The sequence below is a fragment of the Crocodylus porosus genome, unplaced genomic scaffold, assembly GCF_001723895.1.
Source record: "Crocodylus porosus isolate Cpor-Errol unplaced genomic scaffold, CroPor_comp1, whole genome shotgun sequence".
NCBI lineage: Eukaryota > Metazoa > Chordata > Crocodylia > Crocodylidae > Crocodylus > Crocodylus porosus.
Window position 1 is genome coordinate 5,466,123 of NW_017728915.1, and position 11,384 is coordinate 5,477,506.

The window sequence follows — 11,384 nt, forward strand, 5'->3', positions numbered from 1 at the left end:
GGCCTCCACCTACTTGTTTGTCAGTCAGCTCTTAGACTCATCTTTCATGTGTCAAGGCTTTTTGTCTTTTTACAGCACCAAAGTAGGTGCCTTTGCAGCAGATCCTGTTGTTAGTGCAGACCAGGAAACATAGCTTTTATTGTGAAATAGGCACTCTTTATTGTACTGAAGGGCAGGAGTATAGTTTTGCCCTAATCCAGCTGTACCTCAAGTAGTCTCTAACTTGACAGCAAACTAGCTCACTTGAATTAGTTAACCCATTGTAAAGATGAGTAACAACTCAGGCAGTGAAGTCATAGCCTGGATTCAGTATGTGGAACTTTGTGGCTACAGTATTACTCAGATTCATGCGACCCAGACTCCGGGTTTCATTTTCTTTAGCTTCTTTCAGTGTCCTTGACTTAGAAATCAGATGCTACCTCATAGTCTGTGTCAACATGCTTGTGAGGGGATCATCTTAGCAGTGCTGCTGGACATGACTGCTTCGCTAACAGCAACGGGGTGGGAAGGCTTGGCTAAACAATGTTGTGTGGGCTGGCAATGCTAAGTTTTTGTCAAGGTGATGCGAGAGGAGGGAGCTGATTGGGGGGCAGAGGGGCAGATTGTGGATCTGCTCTTGCCTTGTCACGTGAATAGCTGGTGTTTTGACTTGACCTGTTGCAGTTTTGCAGTTGAGGCTCTTGGCTTGTGGGATTATGCAGCACAAGTGAGTCGATATGCTATAGTGTGTCTTATTAGGAATGGAATAAAACAGCTTGGTGGTACATCTAGTGGTCAAAACAGGACCATGAACTGGTTTCATGGGCTTGTCAGCTTCAGAACCAGCAATCACTTTTAAATGATAGGAAAGGCACTTCACTGATGCTTTCCTGTGAAATTTACTTCTAAAGGGGGGTGTGCATGGATTTCAGCTCTTATGATGCACTTTGAGGTATTTGAATGAACATTTACTTTTGTCTCCTTGCGGTTCTGCTTGAGCTACTTTGGCTGTAAAGTTGGTGACTCGGTACCTCCTGATGTGAGTGAGTGTTTGAGGTCTCACCTGTCTGGTTTTTGCTTTGGAAATCTGTAAGCCAGAGATGCCACAGTGAGCCAAAAATAGGAACACTCTTGTAAGAGAAAAATGCATGTCCCCAGTGTTGGCCTCTGTGCCTTGGGCTCAGCATTTCATCTGTCTCTGCTGCTTCCCCAGACTGCCTTTGGCTGTTTTTGTCTCTTTGTTTCCTCTTCTGTCACCTCTCTATACCACACTTCCCTTTCACATTTTACATGCCCTAACGTTTGTCTCCTTAACCCCATACATCGACTGAGTGTCTAAGTTTAACTTTAGCTCTTACCAGTTCTGCCATCTCACTCCTTGGCACCTGTTGGCATTGGCATCAAGGGCTGCTAGTACTTTAACTTTTGATGCTAGCATTAACCTGGTGTGAGATGTGTAGTGCATACATCTCTGCAGGTGGTCCTTGTGCAGCTATAGGCCAGGCTTTGCCAGCAGATTAAAAAATTATTCAGTATCTGATTTGGTTTCCTTGCCCCAGCCCCACATCAATCCTTGCTTAAGGAGATTTGTTGAGAGAGGGGAAGAGACCTGAATAGCAAGGAAGAGGATGGCACTTCCAAAAGCCAGTGCCTGCATGGCTGGTTGCTGTACTCTGCTGCTTAAGATGCAAATGCTTTTGGACTCTCTGGGAAGCACGTATCTGCCTTTGCAATGTCCTAGAAAACCTGCATCTTGCAGATAGACTCTGGCTTGGCAGGAGATTGCAATGAGTCATGTTGCAATTACTCTGCTTATTACTGTTTTAGAAAAGCGGCGCAGAAAGGACCCTGGTGATGCATTTCCTCTGTATGACATAACTGGGCAGCTCAAAAGTAATTTTAAGCTGATTTATTTAATCCACTCTATTTACTTAAATCTTTTTTTCAGAAATCCATAGAAGATCCACTCCACTAAATATTGCTGATCAGCTTTGCTTGCTTCCTTCTGCAAAGCAAATGTGAATGATCAAAATAGCAGTACTTTGGGACCAGTTGTTTTGGAGCTTGTAAGGGGCATGAAATGGTGAATTGCAGCTGCAGTGACTGCTAGGTTTGAAAGATGAGAGGTGTTTCTGGCACTGGTTGGTTGTGTGTAGGGCATGAGGGCACGTTTTCTCCTGCCTTGGTCAAATATCCCAGCAGCTAGAACTTGCCTGTAGGCTACAGGCCTTCTTACAGAGCATGTAACACCTAACTGGGTTTTGGATGGAGGTTTCTTATGGAAGTAGGGATGATGGCCAGTTTCTCCTCCCCCTGTATTAATGTTTGCTTCTCCAGGGTGGCATTTGGGATAGGACCTTACCACTTTAAGGCTTTGTACACACTGCGGTGCAGCATAATTTTCATGTTCCAGCTTTGCTTTGCCTAGAAGCCTCCTTATTCTTCCTATTTTCTGCCATTCAGCCAGACTGCCTCTCCGAGGGAGCTTTCCTGCACTAGAGTGTAAGGTACTGGAGTCCAGCTTGCTCTGCAATGTCACTTCTTGTGGGATTAAGCATGCCCGTGAGGAGAAAGCAGTACCAGCCACAGGTACTCTAGCACAGTTGGATGGTTAGGAATTGTCCTTTTAACATACCTCCAAGCTGTATTGCAGTGATTGTCCCTTGCCATGCTGAAGTCAAAGTAGCATCTGGCTTCTCAGGCCCAGCATGATCCCAGTAGCACACCTGGATGCCAGCCTGAATCCCCACATACATCCTGATGTAAGATTGTCCTTTCATGTCATCTTGCTGCAGTTCAGTCTTCTTGAGGTGCAAGTCTGTCTACACTTTTTTCAAGCAGTTTGTTCCAAAGCAAGAAAAGAACTGCAAATAAGGAGATCCTGGGATAGGAGCAGATCATCTTTCAAGTATGTTCTTCAGCTCCCCTACAAGTTTTCAGTGCGGTTTTGAAGAACAGAATTGTTGTCCCAGAGACTCCATTCTAAGCAGAAGGTAGTGTTTGCTGATCCACATCTACCTGCTGACTCAGTCTCCCCATCCCTACATAGTTCTCTGGGTTCTGCTAGAAATGGCCAGTAAGTAAAATCTAGTTAGTATTTAGAGAGAAGTTGCACCAGGGAAAAGTAAGCTGGAATGAATTTGGACTACACAGCTCTGCTTTTGGGAACTCTACTAGTAGCAGGTACAGTAGCAAGCTGTCGGAAAAAGACCTTGATCTAAAATGCCCTTTCAGTCTTGCCATTGTGGTTTCACTAGTTTGATGCAAAATTTCTTGGGAGGGCAATGCTTTTCCTTGCGTTTCTGTTTTGGTTCGAGTTCAGTTTTTATCATCACTTCAAGATGATGTTCAGATCAAAATGTACCCAAAAAATTGCTGGCTGGGGTGGAGACTACCTCTTGCAGGATCCAGGACTAAAAGATTTCTCCTGTAGATCAGCTGAGATTCCTAAGAGGATCCAGTGTCAGCAGCACAAATAGTGCAGCCTTGTGCCAGTACATGGGAACCTGAAAGTGAAAAACTGCAAACTTTAAATCAGGGGTATTGAATTCACTGTGGGCCCCAGACCATATCCAAACCATAGAGGCTCCTTGCAGGCCAGATTCAGCCTGCCGTGTGGAGCAATGGCGGTGGCCCCTGTGACCGTATTGGGGCAAGTAGCTGCTTGCAATGGCAAGGGGTGTGTAAGCAGCAGCAGCCAGCCACAAAATAACCACAGCTGTGTTTCATGACCCTCACTCTGCACAGCAAGGAGTGGTTTGGGGCTGCAGCAAGGAAACCAAATCAGATGCTGAATTCTTTGCGAAGCAGAAAGTATTCATTTCAAATTCAGAGGGATAGTAATTTGAATCGCTGTCCTGGTTTGATTCAGCCAAATCTGAAGATATTCTGAAGATAGTGCCAGCGGGAGCAGCTGGGGAAGAAGCCCGACAAGCCCTGGCTTGAGCCGGCAGCCCTAGAAGAAACTGCAGCTCATCCAGTTGCTGCCACGCACTGCCCCCCACTGCGCTGGGGTGAGGCAGGCAGTGCTGGCAGCCCCAGGAGATGCTGCAGGGGCTAAGGGGAATGATTGGGGGCTGGGGGAACAAATAAGGGCTTCCCCCCAGCTCCCGGTTCGATTCCCTCCAGCCCCTGGGTCTTCTCCTCGGGCTGCCAGCGCTGCCTGCTTCGCCCTGGCGGTGAGGCAGCTGGGGGGGGCTGCTGGCTAAAGCTCCCACCAGCACTGCCTAGTGCCTGCCTGTACAGTTTATGGCACTATCTCTCTGAATTGATTCAGGGGCTTCTGATTTGATTCGGAGAGATTTAATGCGTCTCCCGATTCAATTCAGATTTGGAGATTTGGCTGCCGAATCAGGCTAAAGCTCCTCAGAATCAAATCGGCTACCAAAGCTTTGCATAGCCCTAATACTGAATAACTTTTCAATCTTCTGGGAAAGCCTGGCCTGTAGGTGCATCAGGACTACTTGCAGAGAAATATGCACTAGATAACACACTGGGTTAGAGTACTACCAGCGCTTGATGCCAATATATGCCCAGGGGAGAGGTGTCAGAACCAGTAACGGCCAATGCCAGATTTATAGATACTCAACTGATATATGGGGTTAAAGAGATAAATGCTAGGAGATATAAGAATGGGAAAGGGACGGATGGTACATAGAGAGGTGGCGGAAGAAGAATCAAAGAGACAAAAACAATCAAAAGCAGTCTTGGGAAGGAGAGCATTTAGAAAGAGAGAGAGGGGAAATGCTGCAGCCTGAACACAAGCCAAGCACTGGGAAGCAGCAGGAGGTGAGAACTGAAATGCTGACCCGAAGGGCCATGTCCACCAGGACTCCAGGGCCCTGCATTCTGCAGTGGGCCCATCCACTACTGGCAGGCCAGATGCAGCACACAGGCTGTATTTTTGACACCCGATTTAAACCGATGCATTTCAGTATCAAACTCATAAAAGCAAATGTAAGAGTAAGAAGGTATGTCTGGTTTAAGGTATGGTTCTTCAGTTTAAATTATTGCCAACACTTGGGTAAAGAAATCCTGTTCTGTAAAAGTGAGCAAAACATTTCAACTCCTTTCTGTAGATTTCATAGATTTCTAGAATTGGAAGGGACCTGGTAGATCATTGGGTCTGACCCCCCTGCTCCAGGCAGGAAAGAGCACTGGGGTTAGGTAACCCCAGCCAGATGACTGTCTAATCTCCTGAACACCTCCAGGGTTGGGGAAAGCACCACCTCCCTTGGAAGCCAATTTCATATTTTGGCAACCCTTACAGTAAAGAATTTCTTTCTTATGTCCAATCTAAATCTGTTCTCCTTCACTTTGTGGCTGTTATTCCTGGTAACCCTGAGGGGCGCACTGGTAAACAGTGTCCCCTATTTCCTGCTACACCCCCCCCCCAATGAGTTTGTAGGCAGCCACAAGATTGCCTCTCAGCCTTCTCTTGAGGAGGCTGAAGAAATTCAGATCCCTCAGTCTCTCTTCATAGAGTCTTGCCTGCAGTCCCTCAACCATATGAGTAGCCCTCCTCTGAACCCTCTCAAGGTTATCCACATCCCTCTAGAAGTGCAGCACCCAAAACTGGATGCAATACTTCATCTGCGGCCTCATCAATGCCACATAGAGGGGAATTATCACTTCCCTAGACTTCCTCGTGATATTCCTGCTGATTCAAGAAAGAGTGCAGTTAGCCTTGCTTATTATCGTGTCTCACTGGCAACTTATGTTCTTTTTTACGTCAACCAGGACTTCGAGATCTTTTTCCAGTGTTGTGGTGCTCAGAATGGTACCCCCCAGTCTATAGGTGTGTTAGGAATTCTTTCTCCCCAGGTGTAACACCTTGCATTTATCCTTGTTGAATTGCATCCAATTCTGATCTGCCCACTTCCCCAGTCTGTCCAAATCTGCCTGAATTCACTCCCGGCCCTCCAGTGTGTTTACTCTGCCCCATAGTTTAGTGTCATCTGTGAATTTGGACACAGTGCTTTCAAAACCTTTGTCCAAATTGCTGATGAAGATATTAAACAGTACTAGTCCAAGGACAGAGTCTTGGGGGACACCACTGCCCACATCCCTCCAGGGAGAAACTGACCCATCTACCACCATTCTCTGGATGCATCCTATAAGCCAGGTTTTCACCCACCTGACTGTAAAAGGATCTACATTGCAGCTAATCAGTTTACTCGTAAGAATTGGGTGTGACACTGTGTCAAAAGTCTTTTTAAAATCCTGGTAAATAATATCTACTTCCTCCCCTGCATCTAAGCACTTTGTGACCTGATCATAAAAACAGGCCAGGTTACTCGGGCAGGATCTGCCTGCTATAAACCCATGCTGGTTGGCCCTTACCATTATATTTCCCGCTGGTCCCCTGCAAATGTGATCCTTTATGATTTTTTCTAAGGTCTTGCTGAGAATAGAGATGAGGCTAACTGGCCTATAATTACCCGGGTCCTCCTTCCCCCCCTTCTTGAAGATAGGGACCATGTTGGCCCTTTTCCAGTCTTCTGGGACCTGTCCCAAGTGCCACAAGCGCTCAGACAGATGTGCCAGTGGTTCTGCTATGTCGTTGGCCAATTCCTTTAGTACCCTTGGATGAAGATCATTGGGGCCTGCTGACTTATATACATCCAACTCTTCCAAGTGCTCCTTCACTAGGAAGAGTGCTGACCGTTGGTGTATTGGTATTACTCTCTGTGGCAGAAGGCCACCTCTGTTTCTTGTCAGAAACTCTGCTCTGTGACGATTTGGTTAAGATGGGGCCCTGCAGAGGGTGTACACCTTATCCTATCTCTTTAGGAAACCTGAGCTGGATACATTTCTGAGGGAGGGGGGAAACCCGCTCCCTCTGCCTACATGACTGGCATCACGTACCTGGGTGAGGGGCTTGGGTTCCCTGGGAAGCTAGGAACTGCCAGTCTGCCTAGCAACTGGTGATGCATTTCAACTTGGTTGGCTGACAGCCAACAGGTGCTGGCCTCCATTGGACCAGGTAAATGAGGTCATAAGGGCTATGTAAGTTAAGGACTGCCCAGGAGGAGGGGGCAGCAGCCATGAGGAAAACTCGGAGAGAGAGAAGAGCTGGACCATCTGAAACTTGCTCTTTCTCTCAAAATTCGTGATCAAGGAACTGCCTGCCTCCAGAGGGCATCTCCACCTGCCTGAGATCTAACTAGATATATAGCTTGCAGTAACTCAGATGCATGATCAAAGGCTACCCAGTCATGCCAGTTTGCTCTATGAAATTTCTCTGCTATTGCTCTACCCTATACCCTATTCCAGCCCTACCCCTTGTAACCAATAAAGTTCTCCTTTGTACCTAGCGTGGGAGACTTAGTGGGAGTGTGTCTAGATTATGCCTTGGGGTCCCCGTGGTTCAGCTGACTAAGGGAGACCACTACTTGTGCTTCCGACTGAGGTAAGCAGCCTAAGTTCCTGAAATGAATCAAATACCCTCAAGGGCTATTAGACCTGTGTTTACCAGGGTGTACTGAGCCAGAATCAAGCCCATCCCTGGGTGGTGGCAGTGTTATCCCCAGGCTAGAGTGTGTGCTCCACAAAGGGGGTTGGCCAGATGTGAGGCACTGCCAGGGAGGCACTCAGAGCCTGGATGGTGGTGGGGCGCAGTGAGGTGAGTAGCTCAACACAGGAGCACCCCTTACTGGCCCGCCACTCTCACTACAAATTAAAGACTCATTGGGAGGTGCATTTGTATCCATGTCCAGGAAAACCGAAGCAAAGAAATTATTTAAGAGCTCTGCTTTTTCCATCCTATCAGTTACTAGTTGCCCTAGTCCTTCTGTAGTGGCCCTATGTTACCCTGTGCCTTCTTCCTGCTCCATATGTACTTAAAGAAGGACTTTTTGTTATCCTTAATCTTGTTGCCAACTTGAGTTTGGTATGTGCTATGGCCTTTCTCACTGCTTCTCTGCAAATGTGAGCCACATATGTATAGTCCTCCTTGCTGGCTGTCCCCTGCTTCCATTGCCTGTGGGCCTCTTTTTTTCCTCTGAAGGCTCTCCTGGATTTTCCTGCTCAGTCAAGTTTTCTTGGCTCTTTTGCCTCCCTTTGCTTGTACTGGGATGGTGTCCCTCTGTGCCTGTAGGACAGGGGTGGGCAAAATATGGCCCACAGGCTGGATCCAGCCCATGAGGCCATTCTATCTGGCTCATGGGGCCACTAAAAATTTTAGAAAACTATTATCTATCTGCCCTTGGTTCCTGTCAAAAGTGACAGGAACCAGGGGCAGTAGGACCCAGGGGAAGCTCGGTGGGCTCCCACAACAGCAGGGCCTGCCTGGCTCTGCCCCCCCCAACTGAAAGCCCCAACAGGGACTTCTGGCCTGGGACCACATGGCTGCCCTGTGCCAGAACCTCAGGTAAAGGGCAGGGGAGGACCCCAGGCAGGGAAAGGGTCCAGGGAAAAGCTGAGCACAGGGGTGGGAAAAGCAGCCCCATTCCCGGTGCCCCATGCTGCAGCCACTCGCAGCCCACCTCCAGACAGCTCTGCGCAGCTTGTGAGCGGCTGCAGCAGGGAGCACTGGCCATGGTGGGGGGAGGGGCTGCTTTGCTCAGCTTTCTCCCCTCTGCCACTCTCGGCTCTTCCCTGGGCTCCTTCCGGGTGTGGAGAAGAGCGGCCCTTCCCCCGCCCCATGGCTGGTGCTTCCAGTGCACAAGCTCTGGGTGGCCAGCAGCAGCCAACACTGCCCAGCGCAGCAAGTATGGGGGGCTGCTGCTGCTGCGCACAGCCCCAACAGGCGAGCCTGGAGCCAGCGCAGAGCCCAGGTTGGCAGCAGGGCGGGTTACAAGCTGGTGCTGAGTGTGGGGAAAAGCTATCCCTCACTTGCCCCATGGCCAGCGCCCTGCATTGTAGCTGCTTGCAGCCTGCATGGGGCTGCCTGTGCCTGCTCCAGATAGCCCCGCGTGGGCTGCAAGTGCTTGCAGCAGGGAGTGCTGGCCATGAGGTGGACAAGGAGCCGCTTTTCCCCACGCTCCGCACCAGCTTTTTCCCTGCCAGTGAGCACGGGGTTGGAGCTGTGTGCTGCCCCCCTGCCTGTACTGCGAAGCTAAGGGGCACTGGGAGTGAGCAGCTGCGGGAGCCAGCGGGAGCACGGGGCCCACACCAGTGTCCCGGGGCTAGTGCTGGCGGGTCCTAGCTGGCAGGGGCTCTGCGAAGCCAGGTCAGCTCCCCTCTCTTTCTACTGGTGCAACCCAGCTCCACAGACCCCTGCCAGCCTGTGCCCCGCTTTGGGCCCCACCAGTGCTGACCCTGGGATATTGGTCCCAAGACATTCGGACATTGGTCCCAAATTGGTGACCAGGGGGCGGGGCACCCCTCAAGTAGCGGGGCCCTCGACAGCCTGCCAAAACTGGGTAAGCAGCCCTCTGCCTGAAATAATTGCCCGCCCCTGCTGTAAGCTGTGAAGTCTCAATATTTGATACCTTAGATAAGAACAATTTCTGCTCCTTTAGCTGTATATTACAAATCATAAGATCTGAATGAGAGATTCCATATTTCTGTGTTTACTTTCTTACAACCATGTTGCACTCTGCATGTCCTTTATAGCATCTGCTGACATAAGCTGCTGCTTTCAAAAGCTTATGCATCTTTGATTGCAGTTAATCTGTAAAGTGAAACTATATTCTGCCTTCTGCCTGACTTTTTTTTTGGACGTTTCCTTGCTTCTAGGAGCATTAAGACAATGTAGCAAGTATGAAGTATCCTCCATAAGAGGTGTGAGCTACTTAGAGCAGGTGTCCTATTCCTATTGTCGTCTTGGACAAGTAAATTAATGTCTGATTTTGCTCTTGTAAGATCAGGAGTATACCTACCATATACAGCTGTTGGAGCATTTGTATTCAGAGGCTTTTAGCCTGAGAAGTATACTAAATCCTGAGTGACACATTCATCACCATAATGTCAAGCCTGTTGAGCAGACATGATCACTGAAGTGGTTTGTCTTTAAGGGATGTTGCTGGTATTACATGAGGACTAACCTGCTCCAGTTGGATAAAGAAGATGTAGCCCAGGCAGTATTTATCTTTTGGGTTGGTAGTTGCTGGGGTTTACCTATGGCAGGGGCAGGCAATTATTTCAGGTGGAGGGGGCCACTTATTGAGTTTTGGCAAGCTGTCGAGGGCTGCTTGGGTAGCCCCACCCCTTGACAGGTGCCCTGCACCCTGGTTGCCATCTTGTGAGTGGAAGAACTGCCCTCTAATCCCTGACCTTTGCCACCAGAAGTCCCTCACCTTGCCCCCAGAAGTACTCCTTTCAGCAAGGTGTTTTGTCATCTCGGAACCAGAAGAATACCAAATTATATTCTAAAAAAAATCAAACATCTACAATATTCATTAATTTTATTTTAAAAAATATTTTTTTCCTGACTTGCATGCGTTTGTATAGTGCACATAGAGGTGACTATATAATAGCTTAAAATGAAGTCTTACTTTTGTATATTGTGGGGGATGTGGGGGATTGGGGAGTGGTTATAGGTTTGTGGGGGGCTGGATGTGTGGGTGTGGAGGATGGTGTGGGAGTATGGGGGGGTTGGAGGATGGATAGGTATGGGGTGAGGGAGCATGTGGGTGGATATGTGGGGTGTAGGTTTTATGGGAGGCTGTGGGAGGGAAGGTGGCTGGGGTGTGTGAGGTTGTGTGGCTGTGGGGGTCTGTATGTATGGCAGTGCAAGGGGGGGTGTGGGTGCACGTATATGGTGGGATATGCATGTGGGACTTGCCCTACGGACACACGCACACTCTGTCCCTCCTTCATTGCTCTCCTTCTCAGCATTTCCCCCTCCCCCTCACCCCAGGGTACTGGCACAGGCCCTGTGCTTCCACAGTTTGACTGTGCAGCAGGGAGCCACGTGGTACAGGAGTGGCCGGAGGCCAGGCAGGGAAGTGGTGAAAGTGGCGGCGGGGGTTGAGTAGCAGCAAGCGGCATGTGGGAGTGCAGCGACGGCTGGTTGGGAGCATGGGGCCCAGGCCAGCAGGGTTCTATGGAACTGGATCAGGCTGCACCAGCAGGGAAAGGGGGGAGCCAGCCTGGTTCCAGACCCCCTGCCAGCCCAGGTCCAGCACTTCTGCCCCCGCTGAGGGCCCTGCTGGCTCTGGCCTCAGGACAGTGGCAAGCACACCTGCTCTTTCCCCCCTCCCGCACAACCCAACTGCCACTTTCACTGCTTCCCTGCCTGCTTGCTGGCCACTCCAGCACCACGTGGTTCCCGGCTGCATGGCTGGACTGCAGGACTTAGCAGGAGCCGCCCGGCCTGGGTCTGAGGACTGGGGTGATCCCTGCAGCCTTCCCCTTCCCTCCCCTGCCCTTCCCCCCCGTAACTATTATTTGAATTTCCCTCTCCAGCACAAGGGGGCAGGAACAGCTCCAGGGGCCCAGGCCAGAAAGCTCTGCTAGGG

General features: G+C 49.7%; 1 protein-coding gene across 1 annotated transcript in view; it reads left to right on the plus strand.

Moving 5' to 3' along the window:
• The window catches only part of VAC14 (Vac14, PIKFYVE complex component), a 193,695-nt gene that overhangs the window by 49,726 nt on the left and 132,585 nt on the right, over nt 1-11,384 (plus strand). The gene's annotated exons all lie outside the window — the stretch shown is intronic.